At 42.9% G+C, this 26,811-nt stretch overlaps 1 protein-coding gene across 2 annotated transcripts in view; it reads right to left on the reverse strand.

Annotated features, from left to right (window-relative positions):
* Window positions 1-26,811, reverse strand: part of LRRC4C (leucine rich repeat containing 4C) — a 970,587-nt gene that overhangs the window by 669,317 nt on the left and 274,459 nt on the right. The window contains exon 2 of one of the 2 annotated variants that reach the window (XM_075325244.1): window positions 26,531-26,589. The gene's annotated coding sequence lies outside the window, so the exon portion shown is untranslated. Of the gene's footprint in view, window positions 1-26,503; window positions 26,590-26,811 lie in introns of both variants that reach the window. The other variant, XM_075325245.1, reaches the window with a different exon arrangement.

Genomic DNA, 26,811 nt, shown 5'->3' on the forward strand with positions numbered 1-26,811 from the left:
GATATCATTGATGTTAATTTTCATACATTTTATGCAGAATCTCAGAGAAACAAAGAACAGAGAGAACTAAAAGTTACATTAGTAAAAAATTATGATATCACAGAAAATGTTAAAATGGAGCCGATATGGAACTGTCTGCTTTTGATAACGCTTCCTATTGCATTTATATAGCACCACCAAATCCTCCGGTTGCATACAGTAGCAGTGGCGCAGAGTGCTTAACCCTTAAGGACCACTCATAAGACTCTAAAAAAATATTGTACAAACAAAGATGAGTCTAGTCTCAGTGTGTTTATTTTTATTTTATTTTTTTATTTTACCTTTTTAAAAAATAAGTGAAAAATGTACTTTTTTAATTTTTTGCACGTAACAAAAAAATAATTTTGATAAAAAAAATCAACTGTTTTATACAAGTTGTAAAAAAAATAAATCCCTATATTTCATAAACAAAGAAAAAATCATCTTGACGTCTTCATAATTTTATTTTCTGTTTTTTTTATTTCAGCTTTTTAAAAAATAAGTGAAAAATTGACTTTTTTTTCACATAATAAAAAACTAATTTTGATAAAAAACAACTTCTGTTTTATACAAATTGTAAAAAAAATAAAGCCCAATATTTCATAAACAAAGAAAAAATCATCTTAACATTTTCATATTTTTATTTTATTTTAGCTTTTTAAAAAATAAGTGAAACATTGACTTTTTTTGCACATAATAAAAAACTAATTTTGATAAAAAAAATCAACTTCTGTTTTATACAAATTGTAAAAAACTAAATCCCAAAATTTCATAAACAAAGAAAAAAATCATCTTAACGTTTTCATATTTTTATTTTATTTTAGCTTTTTAAAAAATAAGTGAAAAATTGACTTTTTTTTGCACATAATAAAAAACTAATTTTGATAAAAAAAAAATCAACTTCTGTTTTAAACAAATTGTAAAACATAAATCCCTATTTTCATAAACAAAGACAAAATCATCTTAACGTCTTCATATTTTTATTTTATGTTTTTTTATTCTAGCTTTTTAAAAAATAAGTGAAAAATTGACCTTTTTTTGCACGTAATAAAAACTAATTTTGATAAAAAAAATCAACTTCTGTTTTATACAAATTGTAAAACATAAATCCCTATTTTCATAAACAAAGAAAAAAAATAATCTTAACATTTTCATATTTTTATTTTATGTTTTTTTATTTTAGCTTTTTAAAAAATAAGTGAAAAGTTACTTTTTTATTTTTTTTTCATGTAATAAAAAACTAATATTGGGAAAAAAAATCAACTTCTGTTTTATACAAATTGTAAAAAAATAAATCCCTATATTTCATAAACAAAGAAAAAATCATCTTAACGTCTTCATATTTTTTTTGTACTTTACCTTTTTAAAAAATAAGTGAAAAACCTACTTTTTAATCTTTTGCACAACATAAAAAACATATTGAAAAAAAAACAAGTCTATTTTATACAAATTGTAAAAAATAAATTCCTATATGTCGTAACAAAAGAAAAAATCATCTTAACGCCTTCATATTTTTATTTTTACGTTTTTAGTTCAAGAGCCACAACTTTTTGATTTTTTTCTGTCGCCACAGCCTTTCAAGGGCTTGTTTTGTTTTGTTTTTTTGCAAGTTGATAAGTGGTTTTGAATGACACAATATATTTTACTGAAAAATAAGAAAAAAAATTCAGAAAGGATGAAATGGTGAAAAAAAATGCATTTCTGGCCTAGGTTTTGTTTGTGGGGTGTTTTGTTCATTACACAGTAATATTTCCTAGGTGGTATGATTAGAACAACACCAATCTTGCATAGATTTTTTTTTTTTTCATTAAATGATGCAAAGTAATTAATATTATTTTATGACACCATTTTCTAAGATGTAAACTTTTTATTTTCCTTCCATGGAGCTGTAGGAATTCTCTCCCCATCCCCCTCTTTCCCTTTCACATAATCCCTCCATTCCTTACCTTATTCCTTCTCTACTTTACTTTGTTTACCCCTGTTGCTCTTTGTTTACAAAACAAATGTTTATAATATCCCATGATTTTGTTACATTGTTATTGCCTTTTGAAACATTCCAAATAAAAGTTTTATGCAAAAAAAAGTAAACTTTTTGTATGCTGATATGACGGTTTTATTGAAAATACTTTAGATCACTTCTCATTGTATATTTTTTTTTTATTTTTTTTTTTTTTAAATGATAGTGCCCAAATAAATGGAATTCGGATGGTTTGTTTTCATGTTTATTCTGTTTTATTTCCTCTTTATTGTGTTTACACTAGAGGTTAATTAATTTTATATTTTGATAGGCGGGATGATTACGATTATGGCAATACCAAATATATTCATTCTTTTTATTCTTTTTATTCTTTACATTTTTTTTATTGAGGGAAATCAAAGAATTCACATTTTCATGGTTTTTTTTAAACCTTTTTTTCTTACTTTTATTTTTTAATCCTTTAAGGTAACTTTAACCTACAGGTATCCAATTCCTTATACTATATTCTGCAATCCCACAGTACTAAAAAAAAACAAAAACAAAAACATCCCCCACAGTACTGTAGGATATATAATATATCTATCTTGGAGATCGTGGCTGAGCATCATAAGAGTAAAAGATGACAGAGACGGGGGCCTTCAGGAGACCCCTGGCCACCATAGTAATCCATCAGTTCCACACGATTGGAGTGGAAGTGAGGGGGGTGGCTAATGGAACCAGTGCATGTGAGCACCAGTCTGCAACACTTAAATGTCAATGTCAGAGACTGACAGCAGCAAGTAACTGGTTAACAACAGCAGGTGGAGCACAGGTCTGGCTTCCACTGTCAGACATAGATGCCGGCTATCCTATTTAACGAACATATTCTGTAATGAAACCAGTGCATGTGAGCACCAGTCTGCACCACTTAAATGTCTATGTCAGAGACTGACAGCAGCATGCAAATAGTTAACAGCAGCAGGTGGAGCACAGGTCCGGCTGCCACTGTCAGACATAGATGCCGGCTATTCCATTTAACCAACATCTACTGTAATGGAACCAGGGCAAGTGAGCACCAGTCTTCACCATTTAAATGTTTATATCAGAGACTGACAGCAGCATGTAAATAGTTAAGAGCAGAAGGTGAAGCACAGGTTTGACTACCACTGTCAGACACAGATGCCGGCTATTCCATTTAATCAATATGTACTGTAATGTAACCAGTGCATGTGAGCACCAGTCTTCACCACTTACTGTAAATGGCTATGTCAGAGACTGACAGCAGCATGTAAATAGTTAACAGCAGCAGGTGGAGCACAGGTCCGGCTGCCACTGTCAGACACAGATGCCGGCTACTCCATTTAACCAACATCTACTGTAATGGAACCAGTGCATGTGAGCACCAGTCTTCACCACTTAAATGTCAATGTCAGAGACTGACAGCAGCAAGTAAACAGTTAACAGCAGCAGGTGAAGCACAGGTCCAGCTGCCACTGTCAGACACAGATATCGGCTATTCCATTTAACCAACATCTACTGTATATGCAGCGGGCTCAGCTCCTGAGCCTGCTCCACACCCCATCCTGCCCCATAAAGGACATATACATTATAGGACATTACAAATTTTAAATATCTTTTTAAAATATTAATATATTTCAGACTTACTTTTTACAGCATTTAGTTACATTTTTCATTTTTTAAATTATTTATATCCTAAAAAAATCTGAAAAAAGTATGTTAATTTAGTGAATAATTTATGGATACATCCAACTGCTGGGACCCTCTCAGTTCCATATGAATGAAGTTGTATCCGGACTCCCTTCAGTCTATGGGCCTACCAGAGCTGGCCGAGTACCATTGAGTTTTGGATTTTTCACCATTCGCACAACGCTAGTGATTAGAAATGTAACCACAATTAGGCGCTAAGCTCCTGGGCCGCATTCTGATTACATTCTCTCATTAATTGAAATAAGGCTGAGTTCTAAATAATTAATAAATCCGCCATCTCAATATTGTGAATCAAGGCCGCATAATCTTGTTTTTGTTTCCGACTTTCATTATTGCTTCGGACTTTCATGTCTGGATCTTTGAAGTTAAATCTGGCAAATTAAATTAGTATTGTCAGGTGGCATCATTGCATATTGATCGTTATTGATTGACTTTGCGGAGGTTTTAATTAAGATCTGTTAGAACTGTACAAACAGTTCCCCATTATTTTAACTCTGAAAGCATTACGGCTGATTTGCATATCTGCGTTTTCGCGTATCTCAGATTTAATTAGGTCAGAAAGTAGTGTTCTGGCTGGAGCTGCACTATGGATCCAGCTGCCAAACAGTAACGGAGGGAGGTTATTGCTGACGAAGAGCAATGTAGATGTCAGACTAATGCAAACAAAGTGCAATCATGGAAGTCTGCGGGGTCGGAACGGTGATTTCTCTCTAAAAACATGGGGTGCGCTTCTGTATTTCCACCATTGTGTTTATAGATTTTGTTTTTAGGGCGTTTATTGAGCACCTTTATTGAGTTAAGCTCTTATTTCCATTTCAAAATCTTCTACTCATAAGTCTTAAGGCCACTTTACACACAGCGACATCGCTAGCGATGTCGCTGCCGATCGCACCTGCCCCGTGGGTTGTGCGTCATAGGCAAATCGCTGCCCGTGGCGCACAACATCGCTAACATCCATCACACATACTTACCTTCCTAGCGGTGTCGCTGTGGCCGGCGAACCACCTCCTTTCTAAGGGAGAGGTTCATTCGGCGTCACAGCGGCGTCACTAAGCGCCCACCCAATAAAAGCGGAGGGGCGGAGATGGGCGGCTGTAACATTCCGCCCATCTCCTTCCTTCCTCATTGCCGGTGGCCACAGGTAAGGTGTTGTACGTCGTTCCCGTGGTGTCACACGTAGTTATGTGTGGTGCCTCGGGAACGACGAACAACCTGCGTCCTCAACAATCAACTATTTTTTAAAAAGGAACGACATGTCAACGATGGACAATAAGGTGAGTATTTTCCATCGTTAACAGTCGTTCCTTGCTGTCACACGCAACGACGCTGCTATCGATGCCGGATGTGCGTCACAGAAGCCGTGACCCCGGCGATATATATCGTTAGATACGTCACTGCGTGTAACGGGGCCTTTACCCTGTTTCCTTGAAAATAAGACCTACCCCGAAAATAAGTTCTAGCATGATTTTTGGAGAATGCTTAAAATATAAGCCCAACTCCAAAAATAAACCCTAGTTAGAGGGAGTCAAACTGGGCAATTTGTCAGGGACCTCATTTAAAATTGTTTAAGGACCTTTGATGACTTCACAGTCATGTGACCAAAGGTTTCTTAATTACAAAAGTCTAAGAACTGAAATGTACATAAGCAAGGATGGTTGACCTTAGGGAGATCAACATCCAACACCGCGGAGGCACCATCAACGCAGTGACTCTAGAGCAATGCCCCCTTCTCACCCCGAAACAGCTGTCTGTGGATGGATACCATGTTTGGCATAGGTGGTCTCCTTGACTGGAGACTGCCCTTCCCGTGGTTGTTCCTTCTCGGTGAAAGATCTGGTTAGTTTCCTGCCAGCGTTGAGAAACACGTGATGGTGTCTCCGCGGTGTTGGATGTTGATCTCCCTAAGGTCAACCATCCTTGCTTATGTAGTCCTCTACTAGGCATTGCTCCCACTAGCCAGTTTCCTACTCCACACTGATGAGGGGCAAATACCCCGAAACAGCTGTTTGTGGATGGATACCATGTTTTAGTATAGGCGGTTTCCTTGACTGGAGACTGCCCTTCCCGTGGTTGTTCCTTCCCGGTGAAAGACCTGGCTAGTTTTCTGCCAGTGTTGAGAAACATGTGATGGTGTCTCCGCAGGCCTTCTAGTTAAGAGCACAGGTAAGTATTCAGGACTGGTATTTGGGAGAAAACAGAGAAAAGTGGGCTTCATCTACAATACATGATGCAGTCTGCCCCAAAGATCAGGTATTTCTTTCCCGATCCCGAGTCTCAATCAGCTGGACCAGCATTTATAACAAGATTTGTATACACTTACTTAAGTGTTTATTTTCTTTTAATAAAGTATCTAGGAAACTATCATCGGTCCCCGCTCTGACCGGCTCTTGAGGTCGACTGTTTCACAGACTAATAGTTCCCAAGGGAAAGAAATGTTTGTTGTCAAGGCTATATAAACATATTTCTACACGCCATACCTGCTGGCTTTAGAAGTCGCTGATTGATATTTTATGCTGTTATTTTGTCTATGAGCAATAAGTACAGTCAGAGCCTCCTCTACCAGTGACTCTCCTAGTTTTACTCCCCCATGAACATATGATTCCAACATACTAAAGCCCTGGTGCTCGTCTATGAGGCTGTTGAATTTGGGTTGGGTAAAGGCCGCTTTACACGTTTCGATTTATCGGGCGATCGCATGTTCGACGTGACACGCCCAGATCATACTAACGATGTGCCGGTATCGCTTAGGGTACTTTCACACTTGTGTTAATTTCCTTCCGTCACAATCCGCCCTTTTGGAAAACAGCGGAATCCGTTAACGGATTCCGTTGTTTCCCATAGACTTGTATGGATGACGGATTGTGCCAAAAGTGCCTGCGTTGCTTCCGCTAACCGACGCTGCGTTGCGTCCGCCGGGCGGAAGGAACACAGCATGTAACTTTTTTTGAGCAGCAGAATCCTTTATTTTTCACTGCGCATGCTCATCTTTTTTTTTTTCTTTTTTAATCACAGAAACTTTATTTTGTCTCTCGGTGGCCGAATGTTCAGCTGAGCGCCTGACCGCCGGCATGTGAGAGCTCAGCTGAGCGACCAGCCGCCAGCATGTGAGAGCTCTCAGCTAAGCGCCCGGCCACCGGCATGTGAGATCGCTCATCTGAGCGCCCGGCCGCCGGCATGTGAGAGCGCTCAGCTGAGGGCCCGACAGCCGGCATGTGAGAGCGCTCAGCTGAGCGCCTGGCCGCCAGCATGTGAGAGCGCTCAGCTGAGCGCCTGGCCGCCGGCATGTGAGAGCGCTCAGCTGAGCGCCTGGCCGCCGGCATGTGAGAGCTCTCAGCTGAGGGCCCGACAGCCGGCATGTGAGAGCGCTCAGCTGAGGGCCCGACAGCCGGCATGTGAGAGCGCTCAGCTGAGGGCCCGACAGCCGGCATGTGAGAGCGCTCAGCTGAGGGCCCGACAGCCGGCATGTGAGAGCGCTCAGCTGAGCGCCTGGCCGCCAGCATGTGAGAGCGCTCAGCTGAGCGCCTGGCCGCCGGCATGTGAGAGCGCTCAGCTGAGCGCCTGGCCGCCGGCATGTGAGAGCGCTCAGCTGAGCGCCCGGCCGCCGGCATGTGAGACCGCTCAGCTGAGGGCCCGGCCGCCGGCATGTGAGACCACTCAGCTGAGGGCCCGGCCGCCGGGCAATCAACTGATCATTCACAATAGTCTGCTGCCGGTAAAACTGTAAAAAAAGAAAGAAAAAAAAAGCAGATTCCGTTGCTTTGTATGATCCGTTGCATCCGTTGTGCCATTATATGCAACGCATCCGTTGCATCCATCACACAACGCAATGCAATGGATGCCGTTCAACGCAAGTGTGAAACTAGCCTTATAGGTCGTTTATTTGATGTCACACGTAACTATCTCAAAATCAACGCATCAGCGATCATCGATATATTGTTGGAACCAGGCGGTCGTTTGAATGTTGTTCGTCATTGGCAGGGTGTCAAACGGAGCAATATGTCGGCTGTTTCCCCAAAACGAACAATTTTTTAAAAATGAACGATCCACGATTTTCACCCTATTTGCGATCGTTCAGAGTCACTCGTAGGTGTCACACGCAACGACTTCGCGAACGATGCCAGATGTGCGTCACGAAATCCGTGACCCCGACGTCATATCTCCCGATAAATCGTAGCGTGTAAAGCGGCCTTAAGCCTTGGACGGCACAAATTCAGTGTACATTCTGTATGTCTTCTGCTTCTTTAAGATGCCTAGGTAAGTGTAGGCTAATGACTTTGTAAAGTTCGTGAAGTCACATGAGTAATGGCGGCGATCTGCTCAGATACATTGTATCCTTTTCATGTTTCGATGGTTATTTTTCTTTAAATGCCTCCCGGAGAGCGGCGGCTTCACACACATATGATAATGGAATGTAACAATCTCGCTTCTTCACTTCTACTTTAGGAACTTACATCAAAGGAAGCAAGATAATTGTGACAATTCCCCTTTGTGGCAACACAAATCAAAGCAACAAAAGTAACAGACAAAACACTTGAGGGAATAGTATCCGCTGACTGTGAGCGCCGGAACGCTGCGCACCGCACACCCCACGGATGCCTACGTCTTATCTACGGAAATGTCTTTGCTGCAGTACAAATCAATCCATCGCATGACAGAACAGATGGGAGATAACCAGAGGTTTAATGGGAAGTAGATTCTGACCTTGGATACAAGTAATTGCACAATTAACACTTGCTGCCCTGGGTGGCAACATAGAATGGAGACACTGGTCCAATATGGCGTCTTAAGGAGCATTACATATCTGTGCCGACTCTTGTGATTCAGATCAACCACGTTTAGTGGAAGACATTTTAAAACGTACCGTATTTTTCGGATTATAAGATGCACTTTTTCTCACAATAATTTGGGAGGAAAGTGAAGGGTGCGTATTATAATCTGAACATAGCTTACTGGGGGTGGTGCAGAGGAGCCGCAGGAGGCCGGGGAATTCTGCGGCGGCTGTGCAGGGGCTGCTGTAGCTGGGCTGGTGCTGCAGCGGCTGTGCGGAGTCTGTGGTGGCTGGGCTGGTGTTGTGGCAGCTGGGATGGTGCTGCAGCAGCTGTGCAGGGTCTGAGGCAGCTGGGCTGGAGCTGTGGTGGCTGGAATAGTGCTGCAGCAGCTGTGCGGGGTCTGTGGTGGCTGGGCTGGTGCTGTGGAGGCTGGGATGGTGCTGCAGTGGCTGTGGAGGGTCTGTGGCGGCTGGACTGGTGCTGTGGTAGCTGGGATAGTGTTGCAGCAGCTGTGCGGGGTGTGTGGCGGCTGGGCTGGTGCTGTGGTGGCTGGGATGGTGCTGTGGTTGCTGTACAGGGTCTGTGGCAGCTGGGCTGGAGCTTTGGTGGCTGGGATAGTGCTGCGGCAGCTGTGCGGGGTCTGTGGCGGCTGGGCTGGTGCTGTGGTGGCTGGGATGGTGCTGCAGTGGCTGTGGGGGGTCTGTGGCGGCTGTGCGGGGTCTCTGGCAGCTGGTGCTGGTGCTGTGGTGGCTGTTCGGGGTCTGCGCCAACTGTACGTGGGGTCTGCGACTGTTATGTGGGATCTGCAGTGGCTGGTGCTGGGGCGGCTGTGCGGGATCTGCGGAGGCTGGTGATGGGGTGGCTGTGCAGGGTCTGTGGCGGCTAGTACTGGGGCTGTGGAAGCCGGTGCTGGGCCTGTGGTGGCTGGGCTGGCGCTGCAGGGAAGGTGGTAAGAACTTCAAATAATGGTCGCACATACTACGACTTCCTTCACATCAGAGCCTTTGAGACCTCTTTTCTTACGATTACTGGGGGTCCCAATAATTAGAACCCCAAGCAGCCATACAATGTATCATCTATATGGTGGCTAGCAAACATATGTTATTCCTTGGGCAACCCCTTTAGGCAATTTAGCATTTTTTAAACATCACATGTCTTCAGTATAAAGTGTGTTAGACTTAAAAAAAAAAAAAAAAAAACCCAAAAAATGGTGTTCCACCAGGTATAAAGCAACTCCTGGAGATCTCCGCAACTCACAGGGTACACCGGGAACACGATCCAACAATGAGTCCTGGCGCTAGGCTGATCCCTGCACTCCCTAGGTCCCTAAATGGGTCCTTTCCCCAAGTCGCCGATTACGCACCTAGACCCTTGCTGACCCTAAACTCAACCTGGCTAGAGAGCGCAAGCGAAACACTACAATAAGACAACATAAAGTGGGTATGTCAAATACTTGCGAAAAGACACATCAATGAGAACTCCAAGGTTTCTTCAGTAGGAGCTTCACAGCTGCATCTGTAACAACACCACAGCTCATCAGGGACAGGCTCCTTCCACATGGACAGCATAGGTATGAGCTATAGCCGACATGGAGTGAAGCGAGGAGTGGACATTTATAGTAGAAGGGGAAGTGGCTGGAGCTGAAGCTACAAATATCAGGTAGATCACTGCAGGATAGGAAGGAACCTTAACCCCTTCAGTGCCAGATGGAAATAAATATGCTCCAATGCAGGGTAAATGTCGAGCACGAACTGATCCCTGATCCCCCTCAGATCACATCAGGCTGTGCCACACTCATGACAAAAGAAACACCTTAACCCTAAGTTACCACATCAGTAAGTAATTGGCTGCAGTGGTCACATGTTGTGTTTGAATGTCACCATTGGAGCATGGAGTACAGACACAGGATGGGGACTGGAAAGCACTGGAGGAAGAGCGTTGGGAATCAGCAAAATATATATTTTTTCTTTTATTGGATAGTCTTCAAATCAACAAAACAAATTGGCCGGAGATGACCCCTTCAAGTCCAAAGCAAGAAACTGCAATCTGTATTTCAGCAGCAAATATTGCCCCAGTAAATATAAACAGTTGTGTAAGTGGTGAGACAGCGCAGTATAGATCACCCACCAAGTCCAGCTATCCGCACGGAAATTACTGCAAGAACATAGGAATAAATAGAGAAGTGAGGCCGCGAAGGTCAGGAGATGAGACAATTATTTCTCTGTGTACGGCAACCAGACACCTAAGGTGCCTATTACGATGAAATATGGTATAATGGATCCTGGGCTGTAATGAACCTATACTAAAGGTTTTATGGCTCTAATTAATTAAAAATATATATTCTTTGGATTTTGATTGTCCGCGTTACGTCATGTGCAGACGTGGAATCAATACAACAGGTTCAACGTTCACAGCAAATCATAGTCACATGTCAAGGAAACATCGGTAACGTCAAAAAATAGGTAGAATTCAGCCTGATTTTTGCTTTTCCCTTTATATGTTTTTAGAGTTTTTGTACATTTTGTATTAGTTAATTTTTCTATTTTTATGGTTTTTTGTGAAGGCAAAAAGTGTTTTCTATTGTTTTATTGTCCAATAAATAAACTCCCGAAAGATGAAATAAGACTTAAGGCCCATTTACACACAATGATATCGCTAACGATACGTCGTCGGGGTCACGGAATTCATGACGCACATCCGGCGTCGTTAGCGACGTCGTTGCATGTAACAGCTCCGAGTGACTGTTAACGATCAAAAATACTCACCTTATCATTGATCGTTGACATGTCATTCATTTTCAAAATCTCGTTGGTCGTTGTGGATGTAAGTTGTTCGTCTTTCCTGAGGCAGCACACATCGCTACGTGTGACACCCCGGGAACGACGAACAACAGCTTACCTGCGTCCTCCGGCAACGAGGTGGGTGTGTTGTTAATGCGTCTGGTCTCCGCCTCTCTGCTTCTATTGGTCGGCCGCTGTGTGACGGCGCACGAACCTTAACAAAGAGGTTGTTTGCCGCCCACACCGACGACGCTAGGCAGGTAAGTCCGTGTGACGGGTACTAGCGATATTGTGCGCCACGGGCAGCAATTTGCCCGTGACGCACAAACGACAGGGGCGGGTGCGATCGGCAGCGACATCGCTAGCGATGCCGCTGCGTGTAAAGTGGCCTTTAGACTCTTACTACAGCGGACAATATATGTGTCACGGTCATCTGCGATTAGAGTTTAGTGATGGATTCTGGTTCTAAGTCTCACTTTTCCTTGTGAGACTCTATTATTTAAATATATTGCATTTCCTTTTGGGAAGAGAGAAATAATGTCCCTGTCAGCAAGCAGTCTCTCCGGTTTGGACTGCTCCCAGTCCCTTTATATACATTCTGCTACCAGCAGAGGGTGCCGGTTATTCTTATTCCTTTGGATGCTTGGCCTGGAGGTGAAAGCAGCTGGTTGAGCCCTCTCTTGAAGTGGCTTTGGTGGCTGCAGTCTTGGGTCAGACTGCAACAGTTTGTTTTTGTGTCCCTCTGTCTGTCTTCCTTCCCTGGTATGCTTTTTCAGTGCAGCGGTGGGACTAGTGATCCTTACCTACCCACTCCTTAGCCAGAACTATTAAAGGATTACTCAGGGTTTCAGGTTCCTGCTCGGTGACAGGTGAGGAGCCTGTATAGGGACTGGCTAGGAGTGCAGGGTACAGAGGCAGGTAAGTGGAGGAGGTGTCCCATCTTCCCTCTCACTAGCGCTAGGGCTCACCATTGTTAAAGCACCCCCGGTATACCCCTTGTTTGTTGTAATGTTACCACTGTAAAGTTGTGTGTTTGGCCTCATGCCAGACTTTCTCCAGGTCTGCATCATGATAATATGATGCTTCATCATCACTGTTGCATAATCAAATCTTGGACAAAGGATGCAGGAGCGTCTGAAACGCGTAAATTAATGGCATTCATGATTTTTATGGCACAATGGTTTCCATCATTCGAATGAACTCTAGTTTCGATGTATGTGCAATTTTTTCACATTTGTGCTTAAGTTTTTCACATTGTTTTTGAGGATATGAATTTTAATGCTTTGTAATAAACGCTGATATTTTTTAATCTACCTTGAGCTGGATTTTGTTTGCTTTTTCTTGCATAATCGAAAAACTACTTCAGCGCTCATTCATCAGTTTTTTCAGTCACTTTTTTTGGGGGGGGGTCAATTTATGAACTTGGCATGTCTGTGTCACGGCTGGTGATAGAACCTATACCGGCCATATAGGACAACACAAAGGGAGGCGGAAAGGAATTCCCTATCGCTAGAGAAAGTGGGAAGTGGTGACTAACTGATAACAACCTGACAACAGTCTTCAGCTCACCCTCATTGCCTTCACCAGCCCAACAGAGGTTCCACACCTGTCGCCGAGCAGGGATACCTCAAGCCTAGGTAAACCCAGATCTGGGCCCTAAGTAAGGATAGAAGGTATGTGATCTTCGTCAACACCACTATCACTAAAGGAAGACACAAGGGAACAACAATACAGGGGAAACACAACAGCTAACACCAGAGCACTGGTACATAGCAAAAGAAAACACTTATCTTACCTACAGCAATCACAAAAGTCTCTAGAGAAACAGAAGATGACCTTAACTCAACTTAACTTAGAACTCAACAAGCAACAAACTATAAACCTCACCCAAATTCCCCCAGGGTGTGGTTTATGAAGGAAGTCAGAGGCTGGCAACAGAGAGGAAAAACTGACAGTTTCCCAAGGTCATAGAGACCGCTGCTGCAAAAACAGGGAACTGCCAATTTCTAAGATTTTCTATTACTCGCTGCCACTGGATTGTCAGCCAGCCGTGATAAATCCTTGACAGTCTGGCAATACTTTAGTGGTGGCCGTACAGTCGGATGGAAGCAGGTTGAAGGTTTAATCTCTAGGGAAAAATTGTGTTGAAGAAGGCATAACATATTAGTCCATATTGACTTTTACCATTTTTTCTCAAACTCGGCCATACATGTAAAATTGAGCAGATCTCCTACCATTCGATTAGGACAGATTTGAACATTTTGGAAAGCGGGGATGGAAAGGATTTGATTCGAATAAATTCAGTGCAATTCAAATCTGCTTAGAAGGGGTTAAAAATAGAACACACTACTATACCCACCTCTTATTCGCTCTACTCATACCAGTCAGCTTCTTCTCTCTGGATTTTCAGCCATTGAATAGACCCAACTTACTTGGCATAGTACACTTGTCATTAAGGTTACTGATATGAGTAGCGTCCTACACAGTTACCTGGAATGCAACACACTTCATTGACCACATGGGGCTTAGTCAGTGGTGGTGCCCACAGGAAGACCCTTGAGGAAGGAAAGAGCGAAACAAAGGAACAGTCTGGGAATAGCAGGATACCGTAGAGGTTTGTATGCTGAATAAGATTATTGCTTTTTAACAATTTTTTGGCGAAAAATGGTCACCATCTGGCCAAAATTTACCTGGATTGACACTACATTTTAATTAGAATTAGAATTTTTGCAAATTTGGTTTATTTAGAATCCATTTTCTCATCTCAGTGTCTCTGTGTGAAGAAAAAATGTTCTTTCTAGAAACAACTTTCACAGCAAAAAATATTTTATGGACTAGTGCCGGCTGGATGAAAAGTATGGGTGTCCTCAATCCAAATATCGACAGCGTGGCATCTATTGGCGGAAATGAATAAGTGATGAGAATTTTATCCAATTGATGATCGTTTTGGATAAAATCGGTCAGTAGTTTTACAGTTCAGACCAATTAGATCTATGCCATGGTAAAGTGGTTGCACAGGATAAGAAAAACATAACCATTTTCGTCTGGTCGTTAAAGCTAAGCTCCATTAACATGGATGAGTCTAAAGGGCAATTCCATCAAGCATATATCACAGGTTATGTAATGACAGGACACGGGCCACTAGGCTGACCCTCAAACTTGAGATCCTGTGCTCTCTCTTATCTTGGAGGTTGGCTTGATGATAGCCAGGTCCGAACCCCCAGCATGACCCTAATTCCAGTCCGATCCCTGATCTTACTCCCCCTCTCCCACACCCTTGGGGAGGGCCAGAAAACACAAAGACTAAACCCCACGAAACGACACGGACAAGGGAGAACGGAAACTCGTACATAGAACACTCAACACACAGGAGAGACAATTTACGTATCGGGGAGCAACAAAAAATGGTAGGAAGTAACGCACAAAAAAAGAACGCTCATACCACTCAGAAGCACAACATGGATCACCATAAACAGGATAACCACCAAGATCGGGATCGCTGGAGCTTATGCTGAAGCTATCTTCGGCACACACAGAAAGAAAGTCATGCTTTAAATAGGGAGGAGAAAGCTGCACAATGCAATTAGCAACCTGAGTCTACAGGAATTAACTCCTGTAGAGCTGAAGACCAGCGAACCTGAATCAGCCGACGCCCGGCTCTGGCTGAACAATCCAGAAGCCGCAGGTTGCTGCAAACTTTGTGGGGTGAACAGAGTCTGACGACGCCGTGCCAGGAGGTGTGTGCAGAGTCAAACATTACATGACAGTATTACCCCGTTTGGGAAAAGAAGGGTCGATCCATAGCAATAAATTCGGTAGCATTTTGATGCAAGTCCTGTTTATGGACACGTTCAATCTGCATGTGATCCACCCACTCCCAGCTCAACCAGTATAGGGGTGATCCAAAATCATAGAGTGGTGCCAGCCTTAGCTTACCGCTCATGTACCCCATGATTCTTTCATCTCAGTCCAAACTAAGGAATTCTAGAAACACCCATACAGAGTTTCATCCCGAGCCCATGATTGACATTCAGTCCTATGGAGAGTTCATTCTCTGCAATTACTCTTAAATATTTCTACATAAAGGATTCATGCAGCCATTAAATGTGTATGTTATAGGTAGATTTTACTACTCAAATGCATAATTTTACATTTATCTATAATAAACCTCATCTGCCACTTCAATGCTGTGACTGCCAATCTCTCCAAATCCAGCTGCTGGCAAAAGTAAGTTCCTGCTGTTCATTTTCATCCTGTCGATATTAAAATGGACAGTTCTGTACTTCCCTTTTCACCTAAGTCCATTCCACTGGTAATTATCCATCTGGAGATTCAGATATCTTAATAGGTTCCAAATTCTATATGGATTTATATCATATTTTCTTATAGCACCTGGATGTCCATTTTTCTCAAAAAAAAATTCCCCGAACAAATGTAACAATAAATAATAAAATTTGACACCACAAGAGGGAGCTCAAGAGGTTACTGAGAACGGTTTCAACAATAATCTCCTTGGCGCCCTCTAGTGGTGGTTGTGTGCAACAAAAATTTTATCAAATATTGTAATTATGCATATATTCATAAGATCCAGGACAAAGAGGACACCAATTGATCTAGTGATTTAGCAAGGGATTTTGGACAGATTTTTGACACATAGAGGGCACTGTTACAATTTTTACATGCTCCTTTTTCAGATGCCCTATTTCCCCCATGAATTTGGTAAGTGCACTTTTTTTTTTATTTAGCTATACCTTCTTCATACAAGTATATATTGATTTTCACTCACTTGTCCATCCCTGTCCTAGAGCATATCGCTGTCAAGGAGTGCGAGAAAATCATACCATCCAATGACACCGGTCAATACATATTAGTGACCTAATGTTGGAATCTTCCAATTTACCTGTTGTCTGGTCTAACCAATGATTGAGAAGTCTACTGGGTGATCTACCCTGTTTCCCCGAAAATAAGCACAAGCATAATTTTACAGGATTTTTGGAGTATGCTTAAAATATAGGCCCTACTCCAAAAATAAGCCCTATTTATAGTCAGTCGGCATTAGGGGAAGTGAAACTGGCAAATTGTCAGGGCCCCGCTCTCTTAGGGACCCCAGCATTTCTACTCCGAGGTTAACACTGTATAATGACCTTTATGTGACCATTATGTCACCAAAGGTCTCTTAACTGCAGGAGTCTAGAGCTGAAGAGGAGACAGGCTGGTGAGTATGTGCAGTTTGTGTGTGTATACATGTATAAGTGCACTGTGTATATACTGTATACTGTGTATATATATATACTGTGTGTATATATATATATATATATATATATATATATATATATATGTCTAAAAACAGGATGGCGACCATACATACCAGGATGGGGACATATATACCAGGAAGGGGCCCAGGATAAAGACACATATACCATAATGTAGTCATATATACCATTATGGGGACATATATAGAGGGGTGGGGACATAAAACTAGGATGGGGACATATATTCAAGGAGTTGCCCAGGATGGGGACAAATATACCAGCATAGGCCACATATATACCAAGAGGTGCCCATGATGGGGACATATTTACCTAGAAGGGGTCCAGGTTAGGGAGATATCTACCAAGAAAGGGCCCAGGATGGGTACCTATATACCAGGATGGAGGACATATTTACATATATATATATATATATATATATATATATATATATATATATATATATATAGTGTTACACACAGGGTTACATACTCTGCTTAAGTACCTTTATGCTGTATGTAAGGACCTATACTGCTTACAGGCTTGATGAAGCACTAATTGTTGCTCGTCACCGTAACCGGAGAGTTTTAGCACATTGTGTAGTGTTGTGTTGGCAAACGTGTGCAATGGGCACGAGTGGGTTCACTTTTTAGGTTTTTTTACTGCAGCTGTGCCACAAATCTACTGCTATGACATTATTATTAAAAAGTGTTAAATTTGCAGGAGAAGATCAAATAGAGTTTTTGTGAAAAAAACAAAGCAGCTCTTAATATCAATATCCCATCTTTGCTCGGAAGCCCCAAGTCAAGGTGACAGACAACTACAAATCAGAAAATGCTCATCCCTGTAGTTTGTCTCAAAAACATTTGTTAAAACCAAATCCACCTGGTGGCCATGTTTATGGTCTGGGACACACGTTTCGTACTGGTCAGGTACAGACCTTTGACTTTGTGTCAGGTAGACACTTTGGCTCTAAACTTTCCAAGTGTCATGGTGGCATCTGACACTGTTCACACTGCAGAGTCTGACAACTCTCACTATGCCTCCCTTGGTGCTTCGTAGTTACACAGACAGGCTCGGGCGTCGACCAGCTGTGTTCTCATTAGTGGGTTAATTTCTGCTAGCTTGCTGGTTACCTCTAGGATCACATGTTCTGGGAGGCCTATCACAGTCACTCCATGCTTTTTTAAGATGGTGAAGCCTGTCTTCCTATGCTGACTATAGCTTTAACTACACTGGTCCATGTGCTGTTGTATCCCAAACCTGCGAGTGATTGTGGTGCCTTGTGCATGGAATTGTTGTGGAGTTAATTCGTTGTTTCCTTCCTGCTCTTATTTTCCTCCTTACCACTTGTTGTGTAATACCTCTGTGTGAGCGTGCTGGGTGATAGAGTTTTGCTTCACCTGTTTGTCCATTTCTGTGGGTTCTACCACTCCTGTGTTAGCCCTCCCCTGGGGTAAGAGAGAATGGGTTTTGGATCATGGTTGTACAGAAGTAGGGCAAAGGAGGCGGCCCAGACGTCACCACCATCAGATGTATCTCCAAGAAGAGGAACAGCTAGGGCCCCCTAGGCTCAGGGCCAGTTTAGGAGCCCCAGTTCATGGTTATCCTATCACATCCCATTACTCATTACTCATGGATTAAGTAAAGTTGAATGTTTAACTGATGGGCTCCCTGGGTACTGGATTCTCTGCCTTTCAGTTTTTTGGACACCATGTCAGGATAGGACATCCAGTTTTGAGTTTGTGATCCTTAAAGTGTCCAGTCTTTTCACAGATGCATGTGATAATTTCTAATAACAAAGCAAAACACAAAGTTCTATTTTTATGTGCGCGGAAACCTAATAATTCTCCATACGTTTATGGCCACCACTAGCGTTTTATCTGTCTGTTGAAAATGATACTTGATATCGTAAATTCTCCTGCCGATAAAAAAATGAAATAAAACAGCAATCATTTGTAGACATTACGAGGCAGACTGGCCGGTGACACAGGGAATGTGCGCGTATATCAAGCCTTTCTACAGCCTCTCATCAACAGTCTCCCGCGGTAATTCCCTGGCTCGGTTTCCAGTGCACCTTTTCATCAGATCCCCAATTGTATTTGATGGACATAAAAGCAACAGCTCATGTGCTGTTAGCTGCTGAAGTGTAAAATCCCTTTCAAAACCAACAGCCTTGCCGGCGTGGGCAGAAGGGAAGCCGTCCCACCGTCCGCCGTTACTCAATACACAGCAAAGCATATAATAAAAAATAGATAAGAAAGCGGAGAAAGTCGGGTCATGCAAGGTGAGGAGAATGTTCTGTGACCTCCAGCCTCGCACAGACGGTAAATCACAGCAATGGGCTCTGTACGTTATGATGTGCATTAATAATGTCTGGTTCAGTTGGAAGGAATGAAGTCCGAGGTGTATCTCCAGAGTAAATTAATGTAGTAATATCAGACATTCGATTAAAGTGGTTTGATTCTCAGCATCTTAAGATTGTTGACCATCAATGTTTGATTGATGGGGTTCCGATCTCCAGAGATACTGCCAGATGGCAGAGAGATCATACATGAGTACCATGCTCTCTTAATTTTTTGTCTCTAATAGGAAGTGGTGGCGGGTCTTTGTCTTTAATAGGAAGTGGTGGCGGGTCTTTGTCTGTTATAGGAAGTGGTGGCGGGTCTTTGTCTCTAATAGGAAATCACGGTGCGTCTTTGTCTGTAATAGGAACTGGTGCCGGGTCTTTGTCTGTAATAGGAAATGATGGTGCGTCTTTGTCTTTAATAGGAAGTGGTGGCGGGTCTTTGTCTCTAATAGGAAGTGGTGGCGGGTCTTTGTCTGTAATAGGAAGTGGTGGCAGGTCTTTGTCTCTAATAGGAAGTGGTGGCGGGTCTTTGTCTTTAATAGGAAGTGGTGGCAGGTCTTTGTCTCTTATAGGAAGGGGTGGCGGGTCTTTATCTCTAATAGGAAATCACGGTGCGTCTTTGTCTGTAATAGGAACTGGTGCCGGGTCTTTGTCTGTAATAGGAAGTGATGGTGCGTCTTTGTCTTTAATAGGAAGTGGTGGCGGGTCTTTGTCTCTAATAGGAAGTGGTGGCGGGTCTTTGTCTGTAATAGGAAGTGATAGTGCGTCTTTGTCTTTAATAGGAAGTGGTGGGGGTCTTTGTCTGTAATAGGAAGTGGTGGCGGGTCTTTGTCTCTAATAGGAAGTGGTGGCGGGTCTTTGTCTCCAATAGGAAGTGATGACGGGTCTTTGACTCTAAAAGGAAGTGGAGGCGGATCTTTTTCTGTAATAGGAAGTGGAGTGGATCTTTGTCTCTTGACAGGAAGTGGCGGTGGGTCTTTGTCTATAATATGAAGTGGTGACGGGTCTTTGAGTCTAATAGGAAATGGAGATGGATCTTTGTTCTAATAAAAAGTGGGGGTGGATCTTTGTCTCTTAACAGGAAGTTGTGGTGGATATTTGTCACTAACAGGAAGTGGTGACGGGTCTTTGACTCTAGTGAGAAATGGAAGCAGGTCTTTGTCTCTAATAGGAAGTAGGGGTGGATCTTTATCTCTAATAGGAGTGGAGGTGGCTCTTTTTCTCAAATAGGAAGTGGAAGTGAATATTTGTCTCTAATAGGAAATGGGGTTGGAACATTGTCTCTAATAGGAAGTGGTGATGGGTCATTTTCTCTTTACAGGAAGTGGAGGCGAGTCTCTGTCTATAATGGCATGTGGGGGTGGATCTTTGTTTCTTTACAGGAAGTGATGGCAGCTCTTTGTCTTTTTACAGAAAATGGTGGTGGGTCTAAGGGGTACTTTGCACACTACGACATCGCAAGCCGATGCTTGCGATGCTGAGCGCGATAGTCCCTGTCCCCGTCGCAGCAGCGATATCTTGTGATTGCTGCCATAGCGAACATTATCGCTACGGCAGCTTCACATGCACTCACCTGCCCTGCGACGTCGCTCTGGCCAGCAAACCGCCTACTTACTAAGGGGGCGGGTCGTGCAGCGTCACAGCGACGTCACACGGCAGGCGGCCAATAGAAGCGGAGGGGCGGAGATGAGCGGGACGTAAACATCCCACCCACCTCCTTCCTTCCGCATAGCCATCGTGAGCCGCGGTAACGCAGGTAAGCTGATGTTCCTCACTCCTGCGGCTTCTCACACAGCGATGTGTGCTGCCGCAGGGGAACGAGGAACAACATTGTACCGTCGATGCAGCTACATTATAGAAATGTCGGACACTACACCAATGATAGGATTACGACGCTTTTGCGCTCGTTAATCGTATCATAAAGGATTTACAGACTACGATATCGACAGCGATGCCGGATGTGCGTCACTTTTGATTTGACCCCACCGACATCGCACCTGCGATATCGTAGTGTGCAATGTACCCCTTAGTCTCTGTACAGCAATTGAGGGTGTGTCTTTGTCTCTTTTTAGGAAGAGGTGGCAAATCTTTGTTTATTTACAGGAATTAATAGATCTTTGTCTTTTTTTAAAGGAAATAGTGGTGGGTCTTAGTTTCCTTAAAAGAAGTGTGGGTATGTCTTTGTCTCTTCTCAGAAAGTGGTGGCGAATTTTTGTCTCTTTACAGGAAGTGGTGACAGATCTTTGTTTTTTTTGTGGTGGGTCTTAGTCTCTTTACAGGAAGTGTGGGTGTGTCTTTGTCTCTTTACAGGAAGTGGGGGTGTCTGTCTCTTTACAGGAAGCATTGTCGGGTCTTTGTCTCTTTACAGGAAGTAGGAGTGGATTTTTGTCACTTTCTAGAAAGTGATGGTGGATCTTTGCCTGTTTACAGGAAGTCATGGAGAATCTTTCCTCCACATGAAGTGGTGTCTGATGTTTGTCTCTTTACAGGAAGTGTTGGTGTATCTCTGATTCTTTACAGAAAATTTTAGTGTCCTTAATTCTTTATAGGAAGTATTGTTGGGTCTTTTTCTCTTACAGAAAGTGGGAGTGGGTATTTGTCTCTATATAGGAAGTGAGCATGAGTCTTTGTTTTAATTCAGCAAGTGAAGGTGTGTCTTTGTTCTTCTTCAGGAAGTAGAGATGGGTCTTTGGTTTTTTACAGGAGGTGGAGGTGGGTCTTTCTTTTCCTACAGGAAGTGGAGGTAGGTCTTTGTTTCCCTACAGGAAGAGGAGGTGGGTCTTTGTTTCCCTACAGGAAGTTGGTATTTGTTTCCCCACAGGATGTGGGTCTTTGTTTCCTTACAGAAAGTGGAGGTGAATCTTTTTTTCCCTACAGGAAGTGGGGGTGGGTCTTTGTTTCCCTACAAGAAGTGGAGGAGGGTCTTTGTTTCTCTACAGGAAGTAGAAGTGGGTCTTTGTTTCCCTACAGGAAGTGAAGGTGGGTCTTTGTTTCCCTACAGGAAGTGGAGGAGGGTCTTTGTTTCCCTACAGAAAGTTGGTCTTTGTTTCCCCACAGAAAGTGGAGGTGGGTCTTTGTTTCCCTACAGGAAGTGGAGGTGAATCTTTTTTTACCTACAGGAAGAGGAGGTGGGTCTCTGTTTCCTTACAGGAAGTGGAGGTGGGTCTTTGTTTCCCTACAGGAAGTGGAGGTGGGTCTTTGTTTCCCTACAGGAAGTGGAGGTGGGTCTTTGTTTTCCTACAGGAAGTGAAGGTGGGTCTTTATTTCTCTACAGCAAGTAGAGATGGGTCTTTGTTTTTCTACAGGAAATGAAGGTGGATCTTTGTTTTTCTACAGGAAGTGGAAGTGAGTCTTTGTTTTTACAGGAAGTGGAATTTGAGTCTTTGTTTCCTTACAGGAAGTGGAGGTAGTTCTTTGTTTTTGTACAGGAAATGGAGGTGAGTCTTTGTTTCCTTAAAGGAAGTAGGAATAGATCTTTTCATTTTTTTGCTCTTGCCTTCTTGTTTGTCAGAATGCATACAGGCAAAACTGAGTGATGATCTTTCTGTTCAGGGCAGGCAAGCCTTGGGACAATTGCAGGCACAATGCATGTTGGAAAGCAACGCATAAAAGAAAGTTTAGGCACCTATAGTGCTGGTAGAATGATAAGGAATAGATTCCAAACACTGAAAAAATTGACAAGTTATAAAAATAATCTGGAGAGTTCCTGGGCATATTAGATTAGATTAATCATTAAAAAGAAGTTAACCTGTTGTGGGAATGATGGCAGTAAGATTGTGCGTTTCTACAATTTTCTTTAACTGATGATTGACATTAAAATCTTAATGCGAACACTAAAGATGTTGATCCAAATTTTTTTACAATGTACCCAATATCCGACTTTTACCTATAGAGTGGAAACTATGTTCACCTTTACCTTTTCCATTTCTTGAATTTGGTAAAAGACGCCAATTTCTCATCAAACTAATTCAATGCTAGTAAAATCCTTGACAGGTTGCAATTCCCATCACTACCACCGGGTGGCCACATTTGCATAAACATCTCCCGACAGAGCACCGAGAAATTCTGTATTTTTTTCTAAGCTGGTCATTCTGCTCCACTCTTCTCGGAATACATTGACTCAAGGGAAAAAGTCAGGAAGAACATAATTGTACGCCAGAAAACTCCCGATATAAACCTCCAATGTATAAAGCCCTTGTGCGATGTGCGCTGAGCCTTATCTGTTTATTTAATGTTTATGTCACAAAGAATGTTATTTTTGTCATTTTTTTTGGCTTATAAAATGAAATGTTCCGGATACGAATAGAGCATCTGATAAATTCTGAAGGATTGTAAAGCAGTTAAATCTGCAAGATTGTACCGCCTGGGGAAAAAATCGTATTCAAGAGCGTCGTCTTCTAAGCATCAAAAGGAATCTTAACACCAACAAAGGTGAATTGTACGGTTGTGCGTGCTCACTGGACGGTGAACCGGCTTCTCATGTGTCCCCTGATGTCCCTGCCATCCCCAATCCACAAACATTAGGGAAATGTTTTCCGTCGCGGTAATTATATCAGGTTGTACAAGCTGATCAGGATGGAAATAAGAAGGCGCTTTGTGTTTATTAGCAGGAAAAATGAATATAATCCGCCTTAGATGGTAATTACCAGAGGATTGTTTGCAAAAATGTAAAATATTCTCTAACTGCCAGTGTCAGAGCCAGTCTGATTGCATTCTACATCACAGCAAAAAAAAGCCGAACATATCAAGAAAAGTCTGGAATTTTTCGTTGTGGTGTGCACAATACACTTCTCCAAGAAATGTTTTCACTGCGGACATATAGTTACCATATATTCCATCTCCTGTGCAGACTTATGTGCTGACATGTTTACAGACTGCAAAATACTATATTTTTCAGTTTATAAGACGCACTGGATTATAAGACGCAGCCCAAATTCAGAGGAAAAAAAGGTAAAAAAAGGGGGTCGGTCTTATAATCCGGTGGTGTCTTACCGGGGCAGGTTAGGTGGCAGGAGCGGTGGGGGAGCAGGGTGGGATGGTGGGTGTCCCAGCTGCTGTCCTAGGAACTGTCGGCGGTGCGGACTTCAAAGATATGGTGCCCGGAGTTGGTGCGTGCGCACATTGAGCAATTGGCTCAATGACAAGCTGAGATCTCTTCTGCGCACGTGCCACCTCCGGGTGCCGTTTTCCTTAAATCTGCTGTTGGGAGATCATTGGGCTAGGCGGCGCAGGCACAGATGAGATATTGATCTGAGAGCTCCATCTGTGTAGACGCCGACTCCAGGTGCCATTATTTGAAGCCCTCACCGCCCGCAGCACAGCCGCCACAAATGCCGACACAGCACCAGCAGACCCTACCACAGCCGCCATAGACCCCATCACAACTACCACAGACCTCGGCACAGCTGCTGCAGACCCTAGCACAGCCACCACAGATCCCATCACAACTACCACAGACCTCGGCACAGCCGCTGCAGACCCTGGCACAGCCGCCACAGACCCCATCACAACTACCACAGACCTCGGCACAGCTGCTGCAGACCCTAGCACAACCGCCACAGACCCCATCACAACCACCACAGACCTCGGCACAGCTGCTGCAGACCCTAGCACAGCCACCACAGATCCCATCACAACTACCACAGACCTCGGCACAGCCGCTGCAGACCCTAGCACAGCCGCCACAGACCCCATCACAACTACCACAGACCTCGGCACAGCCGCTGCAGACCCTAGCACAGCCGCCACAGACCCCATCACAACTACCACAGACCTCGGCACAGCAGCTGCAGACTCCGGCACAGCCACTGCAGATCGCAGCACAGCGCCGGCAGCCCCTGCACAGTGCTCGCAGTATCGCTAATGCCTCCTGCTACCCCTCTCCACCACCTCCCGGTAAGCTACCTTCGAATTAAAAGACACACCCGTCATTTTCCTCCCAAATCTTTGGGAGGAAAACTGCGTCTTATAATCTGAAAAATACAGTAATCCTTTATGTAGTCTGTTCCTCTTTTACTCTTCTTGATATTTCATCTTTCTAAGCTACAAACAATTGGAGAGGACAAATAAAGGTCAGTGAACTCCATTGATGTCTATGTAGAAAGTTATACAATGAAATAGTTATGCAGTAAACACAACAGGTCGGTCAAGCCCAACAATGAGCCAACTTCATAAAATGTGGCCAAAAACCCATCCAATACAATGTCCAACAATAGCAAAGACCTAGAGGTCCCAGAAAAGGGAATACTTATCTGATGAAGAAGGTCACTCAGAAAGGGTTAGTCTATGAATTGGCACTCTGCTTGGGTTGGTCTATGAATTGGCACTCATTTTGGGTTGGTCTATGAATTGGCACTCCTCTTGGGTTGGTCTATGAATTGGCACTTTGCTTGGGTTGGTCTATGAATTGGCGCACCGCTTGAGTTGATCTATGAATATTGTGCTCCGCTGGAGTTAGTCTATGAACTGACGCTTTGCTGTAGTTAGTCTATGAATTGGCACTCCTCTTGGATTGGTCTATGAATTGGCACTTCCCTTGGGTTGGTCTATCAATTGGCATTCCTCTTGGGTTGGTCTGTGAATTGTCACTCTGTTCGATCTCTTAGAGGGGATCACAGCCCTTCTCTATGGAGCCTGTATACCCAATAATGGTTACGAAATTTGACTATCTGGATGGGGCAAAACTTAGTCTTTTAACACTAGAAGTCCCAGAGAGGGGTCATTTAACATTTCTACCATTGAAACCCTATGGAGCTCGAAATTCCTAGGACTTCTAATGTTAATGGGGCCCATTATAGTAAAAAATAAAAATAAAACCCACTTGTTAACCCCGTGACCCCACTGGCCTCTAGACTTGTGACTGTGTTGCCAATAACTGACTGTGACCAACTAGTCTGGTGGTGGCCAGATCCCAACTCTGTGCCCTGCTATGGAAAGTTTGAGTGGGATCTGTAGGTGCCAATTATCTTTTTTTTTTTTACCACATTCAAAAAAATAAATAAGGGGTAGAAAACCCCCTTGAAAACTCATGATTGAATAAAAAAAAACTTTACACAACATTGAAAATAGGAATAACATAACATAACATAATAAAAATCTAGAAAACAAGAGCCTGGAATTCTCCAGCAGCTCGAGTGTTAATCCCCTTAATTATCTATTTTCGTCATGATCATCTCATTGCCTTTACTTTTAAGCTATTATCAAATCATTTCAGACACAGAAAAAAAAAATATTTTTAATTCCACAGTATGATAGGGGGATAATAATATACATTATGGGCTGAAACAATGTATCCTCCCATCCGTGGCTGAGAGATAATTATAGAATAATTAGTCCTTTGTTTTCCACTTTTAGACGATATTATGATGGCGCTTTTCTACATATAAGTAAATATCTTTCGGATTTTTTTTTTTCCCGGGAATTGAAATTTCAATTATAAACGTCCAGATACAATTTTTTAGATTTCTATTTTAGGACACATTTAACCTTTTTTATATTTACAGTTTGTTTGGGGGGAGATAAAACTTCTGAGCCAACAGATGTCTCTCTTAGCTCTTGCTAAGCTAGATGAATTAATCTTTTTCTAATTAGCATGGATGGTAATTGTCTAAGGGCCCGAGACAATTATTTCAACAAAAAGTCATGCTTTGTACCTCTGCATTTAAATGAACACTCCCCACCTGTTTCTGGCTTCTTCTTTGGCTGACGGAATCCCAGGCACAATGTAATCTCGAAGGACCTAAAAAACATAAGAGAAAACGTATCTGTTAGCCATAGTGATACAAAGACTCCTTTATACGGTGCATTGTTCGTTTTGACTTTATGTCATGGGCTAAGATAAAAAAAATGCTTATTTTGCTTTGATGGGAGTTGTTTATGCTTTAGGTATCTATGTAGAGAGAGTGAAATAAGTATTGAACACGTCACCAATGTTCTAAGTAAATATGTTTCTAAAGGTGCT

This window comes from Anomaloglossus baeobatrachus, chromosome 10, assembly GCF_048569485.1.
Source record: "Anomaloglossus baeobatrachus isolate aAnoBae1 chromosome 10, aAnoBae1.hap1, whole genome shotgun sequence".
Lineage (NCBI taxonomy): Eukaryota > Metazoa > Chordata > Amphibia > Anura > Aromobatidae > Anomaloglossus > Anomaloglossus baeobatrachus.